The 20,804-nt window shown below is 39.5% G+C and overlaps 1 protein-coding gene across 2 annotated transcripts in view; it reads right to left on the bottom strand.

Annotated features, from left to right (window-relative positions):
• Positions 1-20,804, bottom strand: part of RFTN1 (raftlin, lipid raft linker 1) — a 95,680-nt gene that overhangs the window by 63,735 nt on the left and 11,141 nt on the right. The gene's annotated exons all lie outside the window — the stretch shown is intronic.

Below are 20,804 nucleotides of genomic sequence, written 5' to 3' on the forward strand. Positions count from 1 at the left end.
GACACTGCACAAATTGCATGGGACACAATGCAGTTGTGTTACTCTCATTGAACCCTAACAATTCTTTCCTCCTTGAATCCTTGAAAGTAGTTTCTTAAGAACAAAGATGTACCAAAGAGTCAAAGTACTCCCAATGAAAGTGAAAGCAAAACCACTAATAATAAAACTCAAATAACACAGAGCGGTAAGCAGATTTCTAGTGAGTTTTGCAAAGAGTTCCAAATAATTATTTCTAGGCTAAAGCTTATCAGACTAAAAGCCTCAAGCAGTACAACTGACATAGAAGGAATATACGATGCTTCTTACAGAGTTACACGGCTTTGATTAACTGAAACATGCTCATGCTAGAATTTAATGAGTTAAAAGCTCCGCCTTATGTAGTGAAAATACTACATGCTGTATTATCATCTTTTTTCTTTTCTAATAGAGCTCCCGTGAGGAGTACAGAGGCTCCTAAACTTTGAAGAAGCATGAAACAGTCTCAATGTATTCTCATTCAGGCTGTCAAGAGATGTAAGGCACTAGCTGTTAATATTTCAGATTGCTCTTTGGTTTGCTAAATGACATTCTTTCAATTTTCAAGGCAAATACAATAAATGTCCTCACCAAAGAAAGTAACAGTGAATATGCCAGAGAAATCAGGAATTTAAATGAAGGAGGACCATTCAATAAGCTCCTGCTGTTTACTTTTAGCGAAAATGTAATAATGGAACTTAAAAATATTGAAAGGCACATGCACTGTATCTCAAGAAGGGAGAGAGAAGAAAAAGGAGAAAGACTGAAACTGCGTATACACCCTGTGAAGGTATGTATACAAATACCTTTATGTAGGCATGCAAGTGCATGGATACATACATATGTATGTGACTATATGTGTAAGCACACACACAGACATACACGGACATCCTCTCCTTTAGGTACATGCATTAGTCAAAGCAAGAAGGTACTGAAACAGCTCAAAGATGGAATGAGATGAGACGACTTCCTCTCAGCAGTTCTGTTGTCTAATCTCATAGCATCTTCGGGTTATCTTTCGTCCAATCAAAGCTCCATTTCTGTATCCTGAAAGCATAACTATCTTAAGAACTGGCTACATCTGATGCACATGATGGGATTATACATGGAATAGTTTTATTTTTGGTGTTTAAAAAAAAAAAACCACCATGCCCAGGCTATCACATCCACCACACAGTGTGAAAAACCACCCACGAAACAGAATCTAGTTACCTAAATAAATCAGCAGGCACTTCTTAAATGACTCACCACTTACATGTATTAACCTGTGGGCAGACTTATGCAAAATGGGCAAAACAAAGACCACTACCCAGGTGCAAGGTTTAACAACCATGCAACATACAAAATGTAAGAAGGGGAGGTACTACTCATTTAGATTGTATACAGAAAAAATAACCAAATTCTATCCTCTCTTGAACTCTTTCAAGTAAATGTTAGCTATTTGTCCCTCCATCCTGTTCTGCAAAAGGGAAGGAACTGGTTCTGCTTTCTAAAGTGATACAGAGCAAACACAGAGACAGCAGAAACAGATAATTTACCTTTCACAAATCCAAGAAAATGCCAGTTACATCTAACCAAATGGAGAAAGCATTCAAAGTTATAACATTTTAATCACACATCCATATAAGCTTCCAAAGGCAAACATTACACTGAAATACAAAGGGTTAATTCTGAACTACAGTAAGTGCCAGAACATTTATTCACATCTCTATTTCCAAGAAGTGCTGGTTCCTGCACTGAAGTCTTCAGACACCAAGCTTATCTACTGATGGCAATACTTCAGCTGCCCAAGTCCAACACCGAACACCCACTGTTCCTTTTAACAGCTTAAAACATAAAATAGGACTTCCCACCACTCACACAGTGGTGCAGCAAGTTATATGCTCTCACAGCAAGCAGTCAGGAATCAAACGTTTTAAAACGTAGTGAAGGAAGAGCCACCCAAACACCATGTAGTGGTTAAAAAACTTCCTTGAGATCTTCTGACATCCCACAGCCAGTGGCAGCGTAACACTTGAGATCTTAAAAGATACATCTTTTTTTGTTTGAGCCTTCTCTAGCTGACTTGCTTACTATTTTTCTTTCAGCAGCAACAGCAATGAACACCAGGGAGCTTCACAGATTCATTGCAGCCTACAAAACTTCCAATTCCCTCCCTGCTATATTTCTCTTTCCATCTATTTCTCCTTTCCTGGCGTAACTCCCATCTTTTCCCATTCTCCTCTATTTTATGTTTCACTTTGATGTTCTTTCCACATTTCTGGCGAATTTTCATTACAGATTTAACAGGATATAACAGAATTAACACCCAACTCTGCAAATTTTAAAATCAGCAAACACGAACCATAGCAAAGGAGCTGCAAAAAGCACAAATAATATCCTCGGAATAGTACAAAAGGCATGCCTTAGTAAATTCTAAATTACCTACATCTCGCTAGACAAAAAAAAGTAGAATTAGCGTTTCAAAGCTTTCCAGTTTGCTGGAAATATCCTGCTGTCAATAAAACCCTGCACGTGCTGACTCTTCAAGGAGTTAAAAAGCAGAAAGGTTATTACATCAATCTACATATTTCCATCCAAACCAACTGAGAGCAGACTTGAAATTATTGGGGTTTTTCTTAATCAAGCACAGATGAACAAAGTAGGCTGCATGCATTATATTAGGAATTTTTTCCATATTCACTAGATAATTAGTAACTATAAATCTGATTGAAGTCTAGTTTTCAAGCTGAAAAATGACAAGAGGATTTCAAAACATTTGGAGAAGAGGGTGGAGAAAGAAGTCAACAGCAGTAATTGACACTGAATATGTGCACTATGATTTGATGTACATTTTGCACAACACATTGAAAATTATAATTAAAATCAGAGATTTTAACATAGACAATAAGAGAAAACTGCCATTGAAGTGTCACATAAAGGAGGTTTTTCCCCAATTCACAAGATAATTACTGCAAATTTCAGGTACATGTTGAATAACCGGACATTACAGAGGACACTGAGACATCTGCACTTATAAATTCAACCTTCAGCACAGAGGTCCGAATGCAATGACATACCAGTAACCTTGGGGAGAATGGTTTGGATTTATCAAGATAGCTCTCACCCACCAAGCCAACCTGTGCAACAGAGAACTGATAGTCTCCAGGGAAACCAAAATCCTGCTGGCAGGTCATGGCTATATGTATTTCATACATAGCACTTCACTGCATATACACAAAAAAGTATAGATAGCTTCAAAACGCTTGAAGGCTTTATTCAAAAGTAACCTGGTGATTTCGGTTCCTTTTCACATTAAATCTCCAGTGCTTCACATGCTTTTTCCCCTTCTGTTGTAACAGCTATTTTCAGTCTATCCTGTAAAACCGTATTCAGAATGACGCTGTGTGCCAAGTTTGTTTGATTTTTTTAAAAGCTTGAAATGGATTTTTTCCAATCCTGTGACTAAAGACCATATATTAACCTGTTTCAGATGCTCTCAATTCTTGCTTGCATCAACTAATAACATTCTTTTGCTTCAAAAGCAACAGTACATACTAAGCACTTAATACTTTAAATTAGCATAAGTAAAGTATAGTAGTGACTTTGATCTTTTTATCTTTTTCTTGGCTTAGAATATTTGATTTTTTTTAGATAAAGAGATGACATTTCCTATTTATGTACTTTTTCGTTTGGAACAGAACATCAAGTTTAACTTTTCAGGGCTCCTTTGGTGCTTCTTTAAATCAAATCTCTTCATTTTGGTAATCTTGTAGTTTTTCCACAGAAGTCAGTTAAAACTGTTTTCAGCTTTCCTGGCAAAACTAAATCAATGTCACAGCAGCTAAAGCATGCGACATGCATTGTTTAACTAAGAAAGCCGTGGTACTTGAAGGTATATTCTCAATAGTATATAGTAGCTTGTGGCACTGATAGGAATGGGAGGGTGGTTGGACTGGATGATCTTGCAGGTCGTTTCCAACCTTGTGATTCTGCGATTCTATTAGATTTTTGCCCCAGATTTGGTTATGTTGGGTAAGAAACTGCAACATGATGAAATGCAATACAAACAGGATAGGTGAGACATAGAAACTAAAAGCAAGGAAAAAGAAGATCCCAAGTGTTTGGATTTCTCTTTTAAATACCATCCCTTAATGATGTTAAGATAAACACTTCTGTGGGCACCTCTACTCAAAAAACACAAGAGATGTTAAGACTATAAACAGAAAAAAAATGGCCCTATCTAACCCCATCCTGACACATAACCCATAGAGTTTCCCAGGAAAACCCTCAGGTTTTAAAAATGAATAAAAAGTAATTTAGGTCTGTCTTCCTTTCCAATTGTTACACATGTTTGGGAACTCCAATGCAAAACATTCTCCAGAAAATATTTACCATTCCTCTCAGCATTCCATCCCCACACTCCTATTTTTTTCATTTAACTCTACTGAAGTTGGGAATATTCTCCCATCGGTGAAAATGTTAATACTTCTGTTAGGAACAACAGAACTTCATGGTAAGAGGCTGCTTCTGCAGCTGAGCAGGATTTAAATTTCACTGTAGATCTCATATCACCATCACAGCAGCTGCTCCCAAGACCAACATGTAGCTGCATATGGACACCTCGGTCTCTAAGCAGCACCAACAGGACCAATCCCATAGGATCTTAAGCTGTCCAGGTACCTGCAGGAGAGCAGGTCTCAAGAGGAAGATCCTATGATCCAATCCTCGCTGTTTACAAATGCTCTCTGCTAAAGCACACTTTATATGCAAAGATTTGAGCGGGAACGTACAGAATTGAAGGATGGCAGTGATTCACACAAAGCAACCTCCCCATGAGCTCCTGATTAACTTGGCATGGGGAAGAGGCACGTTACCTCATCTGTGATCCTCAGAAAAACCACACAAACTAATTCCAGAAGATATAAAGCTAAAAGAAACGAGTGGATTAATGATTTTGCAACGTGTTAGACGATCATGTCCTTTAGAAATAGGATCGGGAGGGTTACACCTGCACCAAAGACAACCTGTTTTAGAGGCCGTGCGTAATGGGAGTGACCAGCTCCACCAGTACACACAGCTGGTTATACATCAGATGAAAATCAATTCAGAAAATAACACTTTTTGTTGAAACAAGTTTTTGCTCCCCAAATCAGTGCTATTATACGAATTCCTACATAAGCCATTCCCAAAGAGAAGCACAACGAATGAAAAGCGATTCCCACTGGTGAGTCTTCTGTTCTCCAACTCCTCTACTGCTGTAGCCTCAAATATACCTTCTTTGCCAAGCATTCAGCACAGATTCTCTGAGCTGGAGAGGAGGCAGCACTGTTGTGGATATGAAGCCACAAGCACTGGATCCCTGGCAAGCGAGCTGTTGCTGAGGTGAATGGATGGGGCTGAGTGCTCCTCACCTTTTTTTGTCTAATGAAGGTTTCTGTCCTGTACCAGTTGGGAGCTGGAAGTAACAGAATTGTCTCTTAAAAGTCCTAGCAAGCTGGTTTTAAACTGACCTAGGAAAAACATTCAGAAACAAAGCAGAAAAACCAACCACACTACCACCTCCAAACCCTTTGAATTAAAAATAACAATAATAATAAAATCCTTCAAAAGTAAGGACCTGAAAGCAAAATCTTGCAGAAAGCACTATGGGACACTGCCTAGAACCAGCAGTGTATTTAGAAGTGATAAGGCTTTCACAGAGTAATGCAAACGACTTGCAAGCAATAGCTCACCACTGGCACCTAAACGAAGCATGTCACTGCCAAACACACCACATCACTTCAACTTGGCAAGAAGGCTTGAGAGAAAGCCAAAGAGTAGTGGAAAAGGCTGTTAAAAGTTAACAAAGCACTTCCCAAAAGTACTATTTTGTTTTTTTAAGCAAGTCTGCTAGGGCATGGGTGATGGATTTACTACAGGAAAAAGTTTTTCTTGGCAAAAATGCCTTGCTTTTTTTGCTTAGAGCAAATTTTCCTGTCACTCTCTAGAATCTGAACTCCTACTCCCTTGCTTCAGAAAAATGTGGCCTGTTTCTGTTTTATGTGAAGAATTCCCACACAGTGATACTGATAGCATGTGAATCTATTGTTTAATATGGGTCATGGGAAAATGGACACAAAATCAACTATCACTGGAATGGAACAACTAAAGTAGGATTATAGTAATTTATTTTTTATCTTGCAATAAGATAATTGTTGCAATTCTTTTGAAAAATATCAAAGCATTTCCCCCAGTGCTTATGAGAAAGCGTTTTTATCTTTATTTCAGTAAAAGCACATTTAAAGCACTTGCTTTAACTTCAAAGCCACCAAAGAATGAGTTAATGAAGTTACTACAGCCTAACCTCAAAGTAGTAAGTGCATGCAATGGCGATGTAAAAGATGCCCTATCCAACACAGACAGGATTCTTTGGTGGTAGAGAGATGGCAATTATAAGGCCTTATGAAGACAACCTAGAGATCTAAACCTTTCTTTGCACCCTGGACAGGTTCCCTTTCAGGTGGTCAGTGACACCAAAAGAAATAGTTTCACAAATCTCACTCATACAATAATAAATACAGAAGTTAATAAACAGGTCAAATCTTCAGTTCCTGATGTAAGGAAGATAAAATATATTCCAAGAGTGGCACGATAGTAGATGAAAATCCATATTTATTTGCCAACACAGAAAACCAGAACTGCTCGCTATTGTTCTTGCTTGCCACTGCTAGCACAGACAGCACCTCAGGAACACTGCTGTGACTGTGCAGAGCGCAGTGTCTCCATGCCACGGCCAATACCGTTTTCTCACTGTTCCTAACCCAAGGAGAGGTCATAAGTGGCCTCAAGGGGGTCTAACTTCTAATTGTGTGCCAGCTGATGCACAAGGTGCTGTTGCCTCCATGCATTACAAGGCGTATTCTGCAAAATAGAGAATCAGTCACTTCTAGAACCTGTCAGGTCAAGAAGAGCCAGACCTGTTACTTTCTTAATAACAAAATGCCACTGGTAAAAATGGTCTCCTCACACGGCTAGGATCCTTAAATAATGACTAAGACTGATTTTAAAAAAATGCAAAGAGGTGGTCTGAGTTTCCAACAGTAGTTCTGGAAGGGTTCTGTGGAAATATCTGCTGAGGAGCGGACCAATCTTTCCCCAGAATTTACCGTAACAAAAAAACAAACAAACAACAAAGCCCACAAGAAGTGCAAAAATGCAGCTTGACAACAAAGTCTCAGAATTACAAAGTATTTCATTCCTTCTCTTTATTCAAGAGTGAACACATGGTGCAGAACAATGAAAATAATCCCACAGAATACGTACAATTTTATCTATTTGATCATTTGAAAGGCTTCATCAAGGCATTCAACCCAGCTGGAAGAACTGGGTAGAAGAAGGACTGCAGAGAAAGGCAGATGCTCCATCGGAACTGAGCGTCCCTCGGTAAATAAACAACATAAACAAAAAAAACAAAACAAAACAAAAAAATCCCCCACAATTCTGACACAGTTCCAAACTCTACGAGACAATAACAAAACAAAAGAACATTTATTCTGTCACTCTTTTCGTTCTTTTGTTCTGTGAATTCAGATAAAAGTAGATGCTTTTTTTTTTCCCTTTGGCTTACTAATAATCTGTGCAATAATTGCCAGTGAATTAACCCATGCAATTTAGCACTATTTGTCAATTCTTCTATCAGTTATAATTAAGAAGTTTAGGAAAAAAATGTTCAAATAAAAGAACACCAATAAAGGGCTTAGCAACCAAGGAACTACAGCACAAGACTGATGTTTATTTATATTTCCCCAGTAACCATGTCTTGGCTTATCTCTAACTTTATCAAAATTCCATCTATTCATTTGTAAACCTCATATCACATTCTCTTTTAGATTTAAGGCCTTTTATCAATTCATTTGGAAACATATGGCATCTTTAGGACTTCTCACATCCTTGACGTCTTTAATATTTTATGTACCATGTAGCATGCGGAAGCTTCTGTATTCTCAGAAAGAGATGAACTCTTTCAACTGATGACTGAGACAGGTAATATTACTGAGATAGGTAATATTTTTGCAGTTCTTAACTCATCTGATGACTGTCAAGCCTGTCTTTAGAGCATTGATCAAGAGCCACAGCTCACAGCAAAGGCTTAATGAGATTCTCCTCTTCTTGAAAAGGACTGTTTTTCAGCAAGTCTGCAGCTAATCAGTGCAAGTCTCAAGTTGAGAGCATGATTATTTGGGGGGAAGGGGCAGGGAGAAGGAAAGGAAGGAAGCTGAGAGTCCTTTACAATTTTAACTATACAATGCTCCATTTATACGAATAAGCAGGCTTTGGGAAAAAAAAAGAAAAAAAAAAAAAACAGAAGGAAAGAAAAAGAAAACAATTGGTGGCTGGGAAGCCTTAAACTTGCAGGTTTTGTACAAGACCTTACTACAATGCCAGGGTTACCATTCACCACTAAGAGCCATGTCAGTTAGATATATTGACTGAGTAAGCAGTGGACTCAGCTGAAAACTCCTGCATGCCATCTTGCACCTGGGAAACCCCCAATACATTGCTGCTGATCTTAAGTTTATCACAGTACAGAGTGTCACAAATACCAAGTCATTTGCAAAAGCGTGACTGTAGACATTAGCCAAGAGTTTACTGGGCATACACTTATGTCACAGGAAGTAAGTTGCAATTTTATGCAGTAATTATGATACCTGGACTCTTCTCAAGTGCAGGATATCCCCATTTTGTATCACAACAGTAAGACAAAACTAAATCACTAAGACTTGTGTTAATGCTCATTCTACACGGCAAAAAAATGTAACACATGCTAGGGTTTTGCCATACCTCAGCTATTACCAGAGAAGCTTGTTTGAGAAGTAAAAACAAGACTAGCACAGTGCTCAGTAAATGCCAGTACATTTGTGTCCTCCACACAAACAATGGAAAATTTTCCAGACTGCCTCATCACTTAAACAGAAAAATGCAGAGGAGTTGGACTCGACAATCTCTTGAGGTCCATTCCAAACCCTACAATTCTGTGATTCTATGAATGCAATCTGGAGGCTGAATCAATCTTTATCAGCTTTGTAATATTAAGAGTGTAAGACAGCAATTTTCAAACAGGACTTCACCAAGATATTACATTGGATAGATCTGACACTGCTACAGACTGACCATGAACTGGTAAACAAAGGTTGCATGTACCTGGAACTCACTCAACAATAAACTGATGTTTACTAATGGAACTAATGTTAACTAATGGAAAAAGGTGCGTTATGGCAGGCCCAGATGAGATGTTTACTTGGCAGTACATTTGCATATTATACAGACGGAATACTTATTAGGCTACATAATACACATACATGTAGGCACTGAGAAGCAAAAGAGAAATGATGGTCTTATGCAGATAATAATTACCATGGATATTTTCTCTATACAAAGTCAAGGTAAAGAAAATGCGGGTCAGGCATTCACACAAAATCCATGGAAATGCCTAAGAAGACTAGCTTCGAGTACAATTAACACTTGAAACGCAATTATTCAAGTCTGCAAGCTACATTATTTTGCTGAGTGCAATATTCATAACCTTAATTTAAATTGTAGTCACAATTACGCTTGTTGCTAAAGCAACAATTCTACCTATTTACAGAACTCGACAAAGAAGATGAGAAATTCTGCCACTTCCATGCACAACCAAGGCAACAGATTTAAACCATTAAATGTTTTCAGGTTATCCTACAGACAGAATACAAATCGAATGCTGAACTTCCCTAAAATTGATGCCATTTTTAGGTTTTAAAGTAACCTTTCACTGTTCAGTAATAAAACAAGTCTAATACACTCACAAGTTGTTTTTCATTACATTTTCAGATTTAAGAACAAAACAAGTTACTGTGAAAGATCCAAAAGGGGTCTGAACCCAGAAACACAAGTTGCCTTCTTCAGTACAAGACCGTGTGCATGCATACAATTCTATGGGTCTTATTCATGCAGGATCAACAGCAAGATGACAGCTGCACTCTGGGTTTCACTTGTATTAACTCAACATGAAGCATACCTCCAGCAACAGAAGACTCTCAAAAGTGAAAACCCATGCAACATCACATCCTCTCTTGTTACTTAATCAAATGATATCTGTCCCTCCATTTTTACCATCACCCATCACCCTCAAGGTTTTGCAGTTCATCTGTTCAACTTCACCTGTCTTTTAATATTCTTTCTATATTTTATCTGCTCTACTTCCCCTAGATGCCCCCTCCTCCCCCCCCTTCCTGAACACCTTGGCACCTTTTTCACCACCCTCCATTTTACAACACAACCTTTCCTCCTGCTGTCCTTTCTTCAGAATGACACTTGTCACTCAGAAGATCCAGCCAGTCCCACACAGGGCATTAAGGAAACAACACAACTTGTCAGCCTGTACCAAGGGAAGCCAAAGTTTCTCAGGGATGAGCTAACTCAGTGACATTATCTGGAGCTGCACACGTGATGAATGCCTCTAGGCACAAGAGGACTAACCGTCATGTAAAGTCCTCTTAAACTTCCTGACAGAGATTAATGCTGCTGTGAGGCCCATGTTCATGGAAGGATGTTGGGTACTGACTTGCTTTTACTCCCCATTTCAGCATGCAGCACAATGTACGATGTTATCCCATCATGCCTAAATTGGGCTCTGCTGATGGGTATTCACTCCAGCTAATCTTCTGAACATGCCAGCCCACTTAAGAAAGTTCTTGTTGTAGGCTTTGGCAACACCTCATCATTCTTCTTCTCGTCTTTGTCCAGAAGCCCCAGATCCCACTCTCCCTCCTTTGATTATTAATTATAATTATAGCACTTATTAATTATAGTATTAATTATAACTTTTGAGCCCTGCTCCCCTTCTCCAACATTACTGTCAGCTGGTGGTTTTGCTCAAACTCTTTGGCTGATACATTCTTGTAGCTGCGCAGGTGTACCTTCCACTCACCTCTTTCAGTGGAGGAGCCTAAGGCTACAGACTTCCCAAACTCCTGCACATTCTATGGTGCAGCAAAAGGAAAACTATGGCAGGGAGCCCGGGCTGGGGAAGTAGAAGACCATCACAAGGCTGATACAGTTTTTGGTTGCTGTATTTTCCTGAGAAAGAGGACAGAGGCAGTTTCTACAATTGAAGGATTCTGGCTATAAAGATGTTCTGGAGCAGGTACATGAGATAACGTGAGCTGAGTGCAGGCAGTCTGCCAGTCAGATGACAGGACATGGCCCTGCTCTGAACAGCCAGAAGTCTAAGAGGACTGACAGTCTGCAAAGGGTAGCAGGGAATGGACAGACTCTTCCAGGGAGGGAGACATGCTACTGAGAATAGGGGAGCACTGCTCTCTTATTCTGCAGGACTTGATCTGCTTGCTCTGCTTCCCACACCCTTAATTGTGTCTCTTCTCCAAGTCAGGGAAATAGGACAGATTTTTTCACTCTTCCCTTCATCTGTTCTCGTCATTTTTCAGAAGAGCAAGGCAAAAGCATATGCTACCTCACTCATTCTTTCTCCTGCATAGTGTACTGCAGATACTTTTCAGCTATGCTTTTCCCTCATTCCCAATCACTAAACTGTGAGGTTTCCTGAGGGCCACTGAGATAGCAGTCAAAGGCATTTTTAAACAGTGAGTCAGTCTCCTCCAGACACTCAGCTCTGCTGTGCATCCATGCAAAGAGAGAATGTGGAAAATGGCACGGAAAGCTTGATCTTGACTTTACCCACTACAGATGTGCCTCCCTCCTCAAACCAGTTAGCCATAGATCAATAGGTACTATAATCATGAGACTACATAGTGACAGCCATACCTTTGGCAGCAGGTTTGGACTCTAAACGTTCCATCCAGAGTGGCAAAGTCATGACTGCAGCTTTGAACAACAGCAAGTTCATGCCAATAAACCAGACTCAGCACAGAGAACCAACAACTAGCCTTATCAGTGCAACCTTTTGTCCCATACCCATGCCCTCCAGTGGATCAAGGGCAAAGCACACACAAGAATGAAAGCCTCAAGAAAGTAAAGAACAACCCATATCTTCCTTCTGAGTCAACAGACGTAAAGGATAGCGTCAGCTCATCTGGTGCATGCTGACAAAGCTGCAGGAGGATGCCCACTGTTCCATTATCAACTCCATCTTTGGCCAGTGGGAAAAAACGTCTGGTAGCACGCGTGAAAAAGCAGGAACAGAAATGAACGCAGAATAGAAGTAAGAAATAAAATTAAACTGGCTTCTGCATGTGAAATCTCTTTACAAGCATCACTGGCAGAGACAATGACAAGGTGTTGTCATTTGCATGAAGAAGAGGTGGGACAAAAGGGCACCTGTCTCAGAAGAAGGGCCTTGCGGACATTTGTCAGATACTTGCTTTAAGGCACATGCAGTGGGATGTTCCATTTACAGGAGCAAACCATCTCTTGTCCAAAGAAAAATCCTCAAAATGCCATTAAGCATTTTAAGAAGCAACTGCCCCAGTCTGGCAGAAAACTCCTTTTGCACCACAGCTATATTAAGATATACTCAGTCAGATACTGACCAGTGCTGAGCCATGCAGACACACCAAGAAACAGCCAATGTGAAATAGCTGAACGTCCACAGTCTCTGTGACAACAGAGATTCTTTACTCTTCAGATAGGAAGATTGGAAAAATGAATGCAAACAAAAACAATCCCTCACAATCAAAATACATCTGCTCAGCATTTTCTTTTCAGTACAATTAAGAAAGGTAAAGAATAGCTGACAGCAGCAATTCTTGTTTTCTCTCAAAGAGGTATCCTTCACTCAGGGTAAACAATTCCAAATCTTTCATCCACGTGAGTTTTTAGAAAAACAGCAACACTTATTTACAAAGTAAATCACAAAGAACTCTATTAAAATTAAAATATTACACAGATTTTGTATATCATGTTATATCTTGCTGACATCAAGGAATTTGCAGTAACCAAGTCATAGAGAGACTAAACAAGTTACTACAGAGATCATGCCTAATCACTTCTCTCCCATAGTAAAGCCATGAGACATTTACTATTTAAAGTTACAAGTCATTATGTGATCTCCTGTTCTAGTTAAACACAGGGGAAGTTTTGTTTCTGGGAAAAAAAGGATTAGGCCTGACTTAAAGAATTTCATCACTTGTACAGAAACGCCTGTCTACCAGCCTTGAAGACTGCCAAATCTGGCTCCTTGGCTCTTGAGCAGCATCAGGAGATGAAAAACACATGAAGACTGGAAAAACGTGCAAAGCCAGAGGCAAAAGAAAAGACAAGGCCACTCAGAACAATCATGTGCAATTCCATAGCTGCTGCTAGGATGGAAAAGCTTTTTGGAAGTTCAGAGCTCTTTTTAAATAGATCCGCAACTATTTTTCCATTATGTGAGTAAATTACAATTAACATTCATTTACGTATGACGTATGGTATGTATCTATTGTAAGAATTCAGTAATTACATCCAGCTAGCAGAGTAGATACAATCAACAACTGCACTGTAAGAATGGAGTACTGTAGCTACCCATTTTCACATCTAAGAATGGATAAAGACTAGGAAAGTTAACACAAACACGGCTAGTTCAGCACCCATATTTTCTCCACAGTGGAACACACATGAAGAGAAAACATCTTGCAGATATTCCTTCCCTCCCTCCCATTCTGCATTTGCCCACACCAACTGCCCAGCCGGATGTACAGAATCAAAGTGGAGAAAATGACCACTCCATAGCTTGGTGGAGCGGTAAGGTGATGGGATGAGATTCTATGGACGCATCTAAAGTAAATCTTCTTTTTTCTAATCACAATCTGAAAGTACTGGTCCAAAATACATAATATGCACATTCTTCAACATATCTGAGATTTCTAATGCAATTACTATATTGTATCTAACTTCCCAGCTCACATATTTTTATACAAAATAGCAGTACCCCAGTTCAGCTGAGACTTCGAAAGACAAAGCCATACCCACAACTTTTTTTTCTATTCAAAACTAGGTGAAAGGTACAGATTTTTTGCGGGTACGTAGCTACTGAAAATAGGGGCTCACACAATTAATTCATAAGCAAAAAGTCACTGGCATCATTTATCTGGACTTCAGTAAGGCCTTTGACATGGTCCCCCATAACTTCCTTCTCTCCAGATTGGAAATGTACAGATTTGACAAGTAGACTGTTCAATGGATGAGGAACTGGTTACAAGATTGCACCCAGAGAGTAGTGGTCAATGGCTCAACATCCAAATGGATATGAGTGACAAGTGGTGTGCCTCAGAAGTCAGTACTGGGACCAGCGCCCTTTAACATCTTCATCAATTACATCAATAGTGAGGTTGAGCGGCCAGCAAGGCAAAGGAGGTGATCCTGCCCCTCTGCTCTCCACTGGTGAGGCCCCACCTGGAAAACTGTGTCCAGATAGGGAGTCCACAGCACAGGAGAGACATGGACCTGTTGGAGTCCCACAGAAATGACCTAAGGGATGGAACACATCCCCCTCAAGGGCAGGCTGAGAGAGCTGGCGCTGTTCAGCCTGGAGAAGAGAAGGCTCAGGGGAACATGGGATCAGCCTTTCAGTATCTAAAGAGGGGCTACAAGAAGGGGACAGTCTTCAGCAGAGTCTCCTGTGATACGACAAGGGGAAATGTTCTCAAACTAAAGGAGGAGAGATGTAGACTGGATATAAGGAAGACAATTTTTGCAGCGAGGGTGGTGTTGCACTGGAACAGGCTGCCCAGAGTGGTGGTCAATGTCCTGCCCCTGGAAACATTCAACATCAGACTGGATGGGGCTCTAAGCACCCGATCTGGCTGTTGATGTCCCTGTTCACTGCAGGGAGGTTGGACTAGATGACCTCTAAGTGTTCCTGTAAAACTCAAATGTTTCTGTGATTCCATAATATTGACCAGCTTCCTGCTCTAGATTCCATGAGAAGACTGGTTTCAAGGCTAGAGGGCTGGATTGAACACTATCTATTCCCTGTTCTGTCATAGTCATCAAACAGTGACACGGTTTAGTGGGCATGGTTGCGACAGGCCGATAGTTGGACCAGATGATCTTAGTGGTCTTTTCCAACATTAATGACTCTATGATTCTGTGTTCTATATGCCTTTTGATAAAGCTCTTCCTACGTTGTGTTGTGAGCAGAACAGAATTAAGTACAGTCATAAAGCAAAACCTAGTAAGACTGCACAATTATATCCATATGTATTACCCATCATGATAAATGTGTACACAACACAAACAGGTGCATATGTTTTACATACACATAACATATCTGTATCTGTACATCAGTAATCCTATACAGTCTACCATAAAGCTGAAAGTTCAATATAAATTACTGAAAGCAAACCTTTACTTAGAAACTGGAACACATCTAACGTATTTTACTTAAGGTATGGATCTTCAGTTAAAAGCAAACAATAGTAAAGAAGTTCAAGTTATTTCTAACAATTCCGTAAGCAATTCCATTTATGGTGTAATTTATTACATTTATTAAACTCCTAACGTATGGAATGCTCTCTTTATGTCAAATTGCAAGTTTCCCAAGACATACCAGTAAGTTTTATAAACTGCTACCAGCACAAACATTTCATTTTGCTGCAACTTACAGTGGCAGATCCTAAAAGGTTACATGCTACAGACTGCAATTCACTTGGAATAAAATACCTGCACACTTTTAGAGAAGCCAAAAAAAATAATTTCTTCAAGTTTGCATTAATGGAGGGCACTGAAGACCAGTCCAAGCAAAGTCCTTGTGCTGATTCTTTTTATCACGTTCATATTTTCAAGTACATGCAATCTGAGTTTAATGGAACCTGCACATGGACCAAGCTGAAATGAAAGGGAAGCACTAGCAGAATCTGAACTACACAGAAGTAGTTCATTGGCCTTTTTTGCTCATCATCTTACTGCTCTTAACATGCGATTCATTTCTCAAACAATGTTTTCGTCTGTGGTACACGATCTATGTGCAGTCTGGTTCAAGCTATCACATCATATTAAAAACCTAGCAACATTTTGCCTTGCTAATTTTATTTCATCACTCCTGAGGACAAAATGACGGTAACCAACCCAGGCAACTGGAAATACAAAACTGGAATGCTAATTTCATTTATGTTCCTTTGCTTACAAAATTGAAAACAGGAAATTAAATAAATTTGCCAATGGGGAAACAATTGCTTTTACTAGTCTTAAATCAAATCCAAACACCTGCAAACAGCGGGTCTTTTTTCAGAGACAGAGCTGCTTGCTCAAAGAAGGGTATCAGGTTTTTTTGTTTTTTTTTCTCCTGCTCTCAAATGAATGGTGAAGAGAAACAGAAAGCAGAAACAAGGCACAAATAGCTACTTAATTCAATATAAAAATTACCAATAGGAAGAGATGGTAAGCACTGATGTAAATAACAAACATTATGTTCTATAACAGATGGAAGTGCCTGCATACAAATGTAGGAAAACATACAAATTCTGTGGGAAAAATGCCTTCCCTATCCCCAATTTGCATCTTCCACTGTGTGACTCATTTTAAGACATAATTACATATTTCCCCTTAGTTTTTTTTAATTATTAATTTAACTATGCAAGCTACACACAACTAAAATGTAACGTTAAATTAAGAGTACGCCCACACTTGAATGCCTCTTTAACTTCTGATTCTAATACAATTATGTTTTTTTACGAATGTTCACTAACACATTGTATGCACCTTTATTAGAGAAAAAACAAAAATGAATCAAATAGAAGCCCAGCCATACCAATCATAGTAAGACCCTAACAGGTTTAGTTTTTTTTTTAGTAGCAAAACTGTCCCTAAACATTACTATATAATACCCAAAAGCTTGCCAGAATGGGAAAGTTAGATACACTTTCAAATTCATATATATAAATACTATATATATATGCATAAGTATATGCATGCATATAAGAATATGTACACATATGTATAAAAATGCCTCAAGTCATAACTTTTTGGCTTGACAATACAGCCCTTGGGCAACAACCCTTAAGCAAAAAGAATAGAGTGGAAATGTTGAAATATAACTAATAACCTTATTTTTTTTCAATAATTGTCACTTTGATTTTTTCCCCCCCCCCCCCCCGCTTGAGAAATAAATTATCAACAAGGATCAAAACCATATGCCCTTGTATTCACATTATGTCTTCAGAACTTCTCTGGGACATGTGAAGTACTGTTATTACTCATTCCATCAGTCAAAACATCTGGATTTTAGGGGTTTTATAGCACAAATGGCTTGTTCAGAGTATAGCTTTTCCCCGTTTAAAACAAAATTTATATCCCCATTTCATTCTCATTGTATGGCTTGTGTATGTTTCATGCCAACTTTCTTCAAAGCCAAAGACTGCCATAACTCATCAGGCCAATGAATTGCCATAGGAACCTGAAGCAAAACAAATAAATAAATAACTAAAAAATAAAAAAGATCCAATCAGGTCAGTTAAAACAGACAAGCAAAGAAAAAACCTCTACAGTAATCTGAGGAGAAGGGAAGAGATAAATGCCTCAGATTCCTCGTTTCTCTCGGAAGGTCATCATAACTGAAAAGAGGTAGGAGAAAGGAAACAAAAGACAAAGAAGAGGCAGAGGCCAGTTTCTGTACCATCTGTCAGTCCAAATGAATTTCTCTAAACTAGGTAGGTTAGGTCAGAACAGGGCAGGAGCACAGATTATTTAAACATTCCTGTTTCGAATCGAATAACAAACCAAACAATCAATGTTATCCCATTTGTTAGCATTTGCCCCCTGCACCATTTACCTCCTACTTCCAGTAAAACAGAAATGCATGGCACCTTGGAGATGTAAGGTATAAGATGATCACTAGTCACTTCTTGTTCTTTTACAGAGAGAAAGGCAAAAAAACAAATTTTTGTTGCTGTTGTTTGTTTGAATTACAGGAGTGACACAATTTTTTGTATTTTTTTCCAGTAAAAGTCTGTGGAATACACACACAGATACTAATTTGTCACTTCTGGCTTTGTGGCAAAAGGTTTTACTGGAACATTAACCAAATGTTACCATCTTCTACTTCCATCAAATTCTTTGTTGTTATAAAATTCAGTTATTGTCGCCTAGCGTTTCTATCATCTCAACACATGAGAGAAGGCCTCCAGTTGAGCCACTCTAAAGCAAGATCTGGCCAGTGGGGAGCTTGAGAACATTCAACCTGTGGACAGAGCCAAGAAGTGCAGGTTGTGAACAAAGCACACAGCCTCTGGGAGGGCCTGCCCGCAGCAGTGACATGCCACCATCAGGGCAGCAGGTCCTTCAACATGACCCGGGGAACAACAGAAAAGGGAATACTGGTTAGCAGACACTGCAAAGCAAACATGAGAAAAGCAGCACAGCCTCCTCACGGCTGTAAGACACCTTCACCAAGTGCTCCTCGATCCTCCAGCACTCACTTGCACTGGGTGGAAACCCTAAAAGAATCACACTTGATTAAGCAATTTGTCACATCTAAGGGTTTTATTCTGACGAACCATAAAAATTATCAGTATTGTGGCACATGGTGGAGACTGATGAGTTCTTCACAGCCTGCTTTCCTTAAAAACTTGGGAAATCTTTCTCTGGACACTCTACTTTTTAGTATATCAGTCCCTTAACACTGAGAGACATCAGACTTGCAATCTTAGTTCAGACTTGCAACCAACTTCATTTTGCATGCGTGTATTATTTATACAGTACTTAAATGAGATATCAAACAGTATTTTCCATTGGACATCTGTTACAGAGTACAAGGCTTGAGTCTGGAAGTGAATAAAAACATCTGATGTATTATAAAGGAGCATCCCTCCTCAAATTCCTTCAGCTGTGTGTCAGAAGGTAACACATAACCAAAGACAGCAAGAAAGTTTCTGGCTAACAGCAGAGAAATGACCAGCAGGATGGTACTTTATCCCTGCTTTCAGCAGAGTGATGCTAATTAAATGAGCATGTGACAGTACCAGCTGATTTAAAGGTCCCATCTCTTCCTGGCTGTACACTCCAGAATTTGTCAGATCCTTTCGTAGAACACTGATCTAAGAGAGGATAACCAAACACATCTGTACAGTCTTCTGCCAGATTCATAAAGGAGTACACAGAGATTACAGAAGGTGAGAGAGGAGCAGCATCTCCTCACTTACAGGAACAGAAAATTCACATCCACTTCACCGCTTACTGAATTGCAGTTAAAACAGACCTAAAATTCTAGAAATGATCTCTGATTTTCTGGTTACTGGATTTGAGAATGCATGCAGTTCCAAATTGTGATCAGCATCCACACTTATGTCTGGAGTCAATGAGAGCTGTTTTTAGAATATGCAAAGACACACTATGACTTGGAAAACTTCAGCTGTGTATTAGCTTCCATTTGCAAAGTGGAGATCATCACAACTTCTCCCCATTCAGATTAAATTATTGAAAGAGATACATGTATCAGAGCAGCAAAAATAAAAGTCTCAGATAAATGAGTAACTCCCTTCAGAGCCAGATCCACTACTATGCTAAGTAAGGTTCAGAGCAACGATGCAGTAAAATATTACACAGCCAATCATAATTCAGCATGGCTTATTCTAAAAACCAACGAAGCAGAAAACTTATGGAAAAGATGATGTCAGGACATATATGCACTGAGAGAGCTAAGGTGGATTCACAGAAGACAGTCTTCACAATCCAGATTTTTTTTTTTTTTTTTTTACCCAGCTGAGAGCAATTTGTTTTTAGAAACACCTGAATGCATGCAGGCACAGGTGAAACATTCATCATTATCTTAGGTTATTTCTGAGCAAAAATATAAAGGAACCAGCCATTTTCTCACTACTGAGAAAAACATTCTAACCCTGTGCAGTAGGACATGAGCCTTTGTACAGCTGCCATGAACAGGGGAAGCTGCACAGCTGTGGGCTGTCACGCTGCCCATCCCCAGAGCACACAGCCATGGGTGATACTGAGGAAACAGTGAAGAACCACAGCTCTATCTCCTCTTCTGCCCACCTGCTGGCATCTTCAGAGACCAGGGCAATGGAGATACAACATGCCAAAAAGCAAATACTCTCTAGAATGCCACAGAATTTGATAGAAGTACTTCCAGTCACAGTTTCTCTAAAACCACGTCTCCTAAAAATCTAGGGTGAGCGAGAAAAACCTACAGATGTGCTTTACAACAAACTTATCCACTTAACTGGACTTACAAAGTCTGGGTTTAATTCTTTGCTTTGTGCCTGGGGGAAGACACATGGCTGCTGCATGTGCTGGTTCCTCAGCACCCAACGACACAGACACACACCTCGTGAGGAGAATGTGCACAGGAAACCTCGTGAGGCATTCACGCAGTTGTGATGAACATCACCGAAAAGCCCATACAAAATCCCCAGTATTAATTTTCACTGATTCCATCTTGGTAAAAAATGTCAAACTATCATACAACAGAAACTCAGACTGCTCAGACTCTGAAATAAAAATGAATAAATGCAGAAACAATTGAAACACAAATATGAAAAAATATATTAAACACTAATTCCTCTACAATTTGCTTTGTGCCCTCAGTAACAGCAGTGCATTCCAGTTAGTGTAACAGCAAATGGAAGAATCAGAAAGAATGAGAGACAGGCACAAAGAAAAGCCTGCAAAAACAAATTTCTGTTCTCACACTGCCTACAAAATCATACTCCTGTCCAACCACCTACTCCACACCTCCAGCTTTCCCAGTCACAAGCCCACTTGCAACAAGTTTTGGAAAAGAACAAACACTACCCTGGGTTGAACGTGCTGACCCGCACAGTGCGAGGTGGCACACAAAACAATGTGCTAGCAACTCTTTGTCTCACACAGACAGACCT

This window comes from Lagopus muta, chromosome 7, assembly GCF_023343835.1.
Source record: "Lagopus muta isolate bLagMut1 chromosome 7, bLagMut1 primary, whole genome shotgun sequence".
Taxonomy (NCBI): domain Eukaryota; kingdom Metazoa; phylum Chordata; class Aves; order Galliformes; family Phasianidae; genus Lagopus; species Lagopus muta.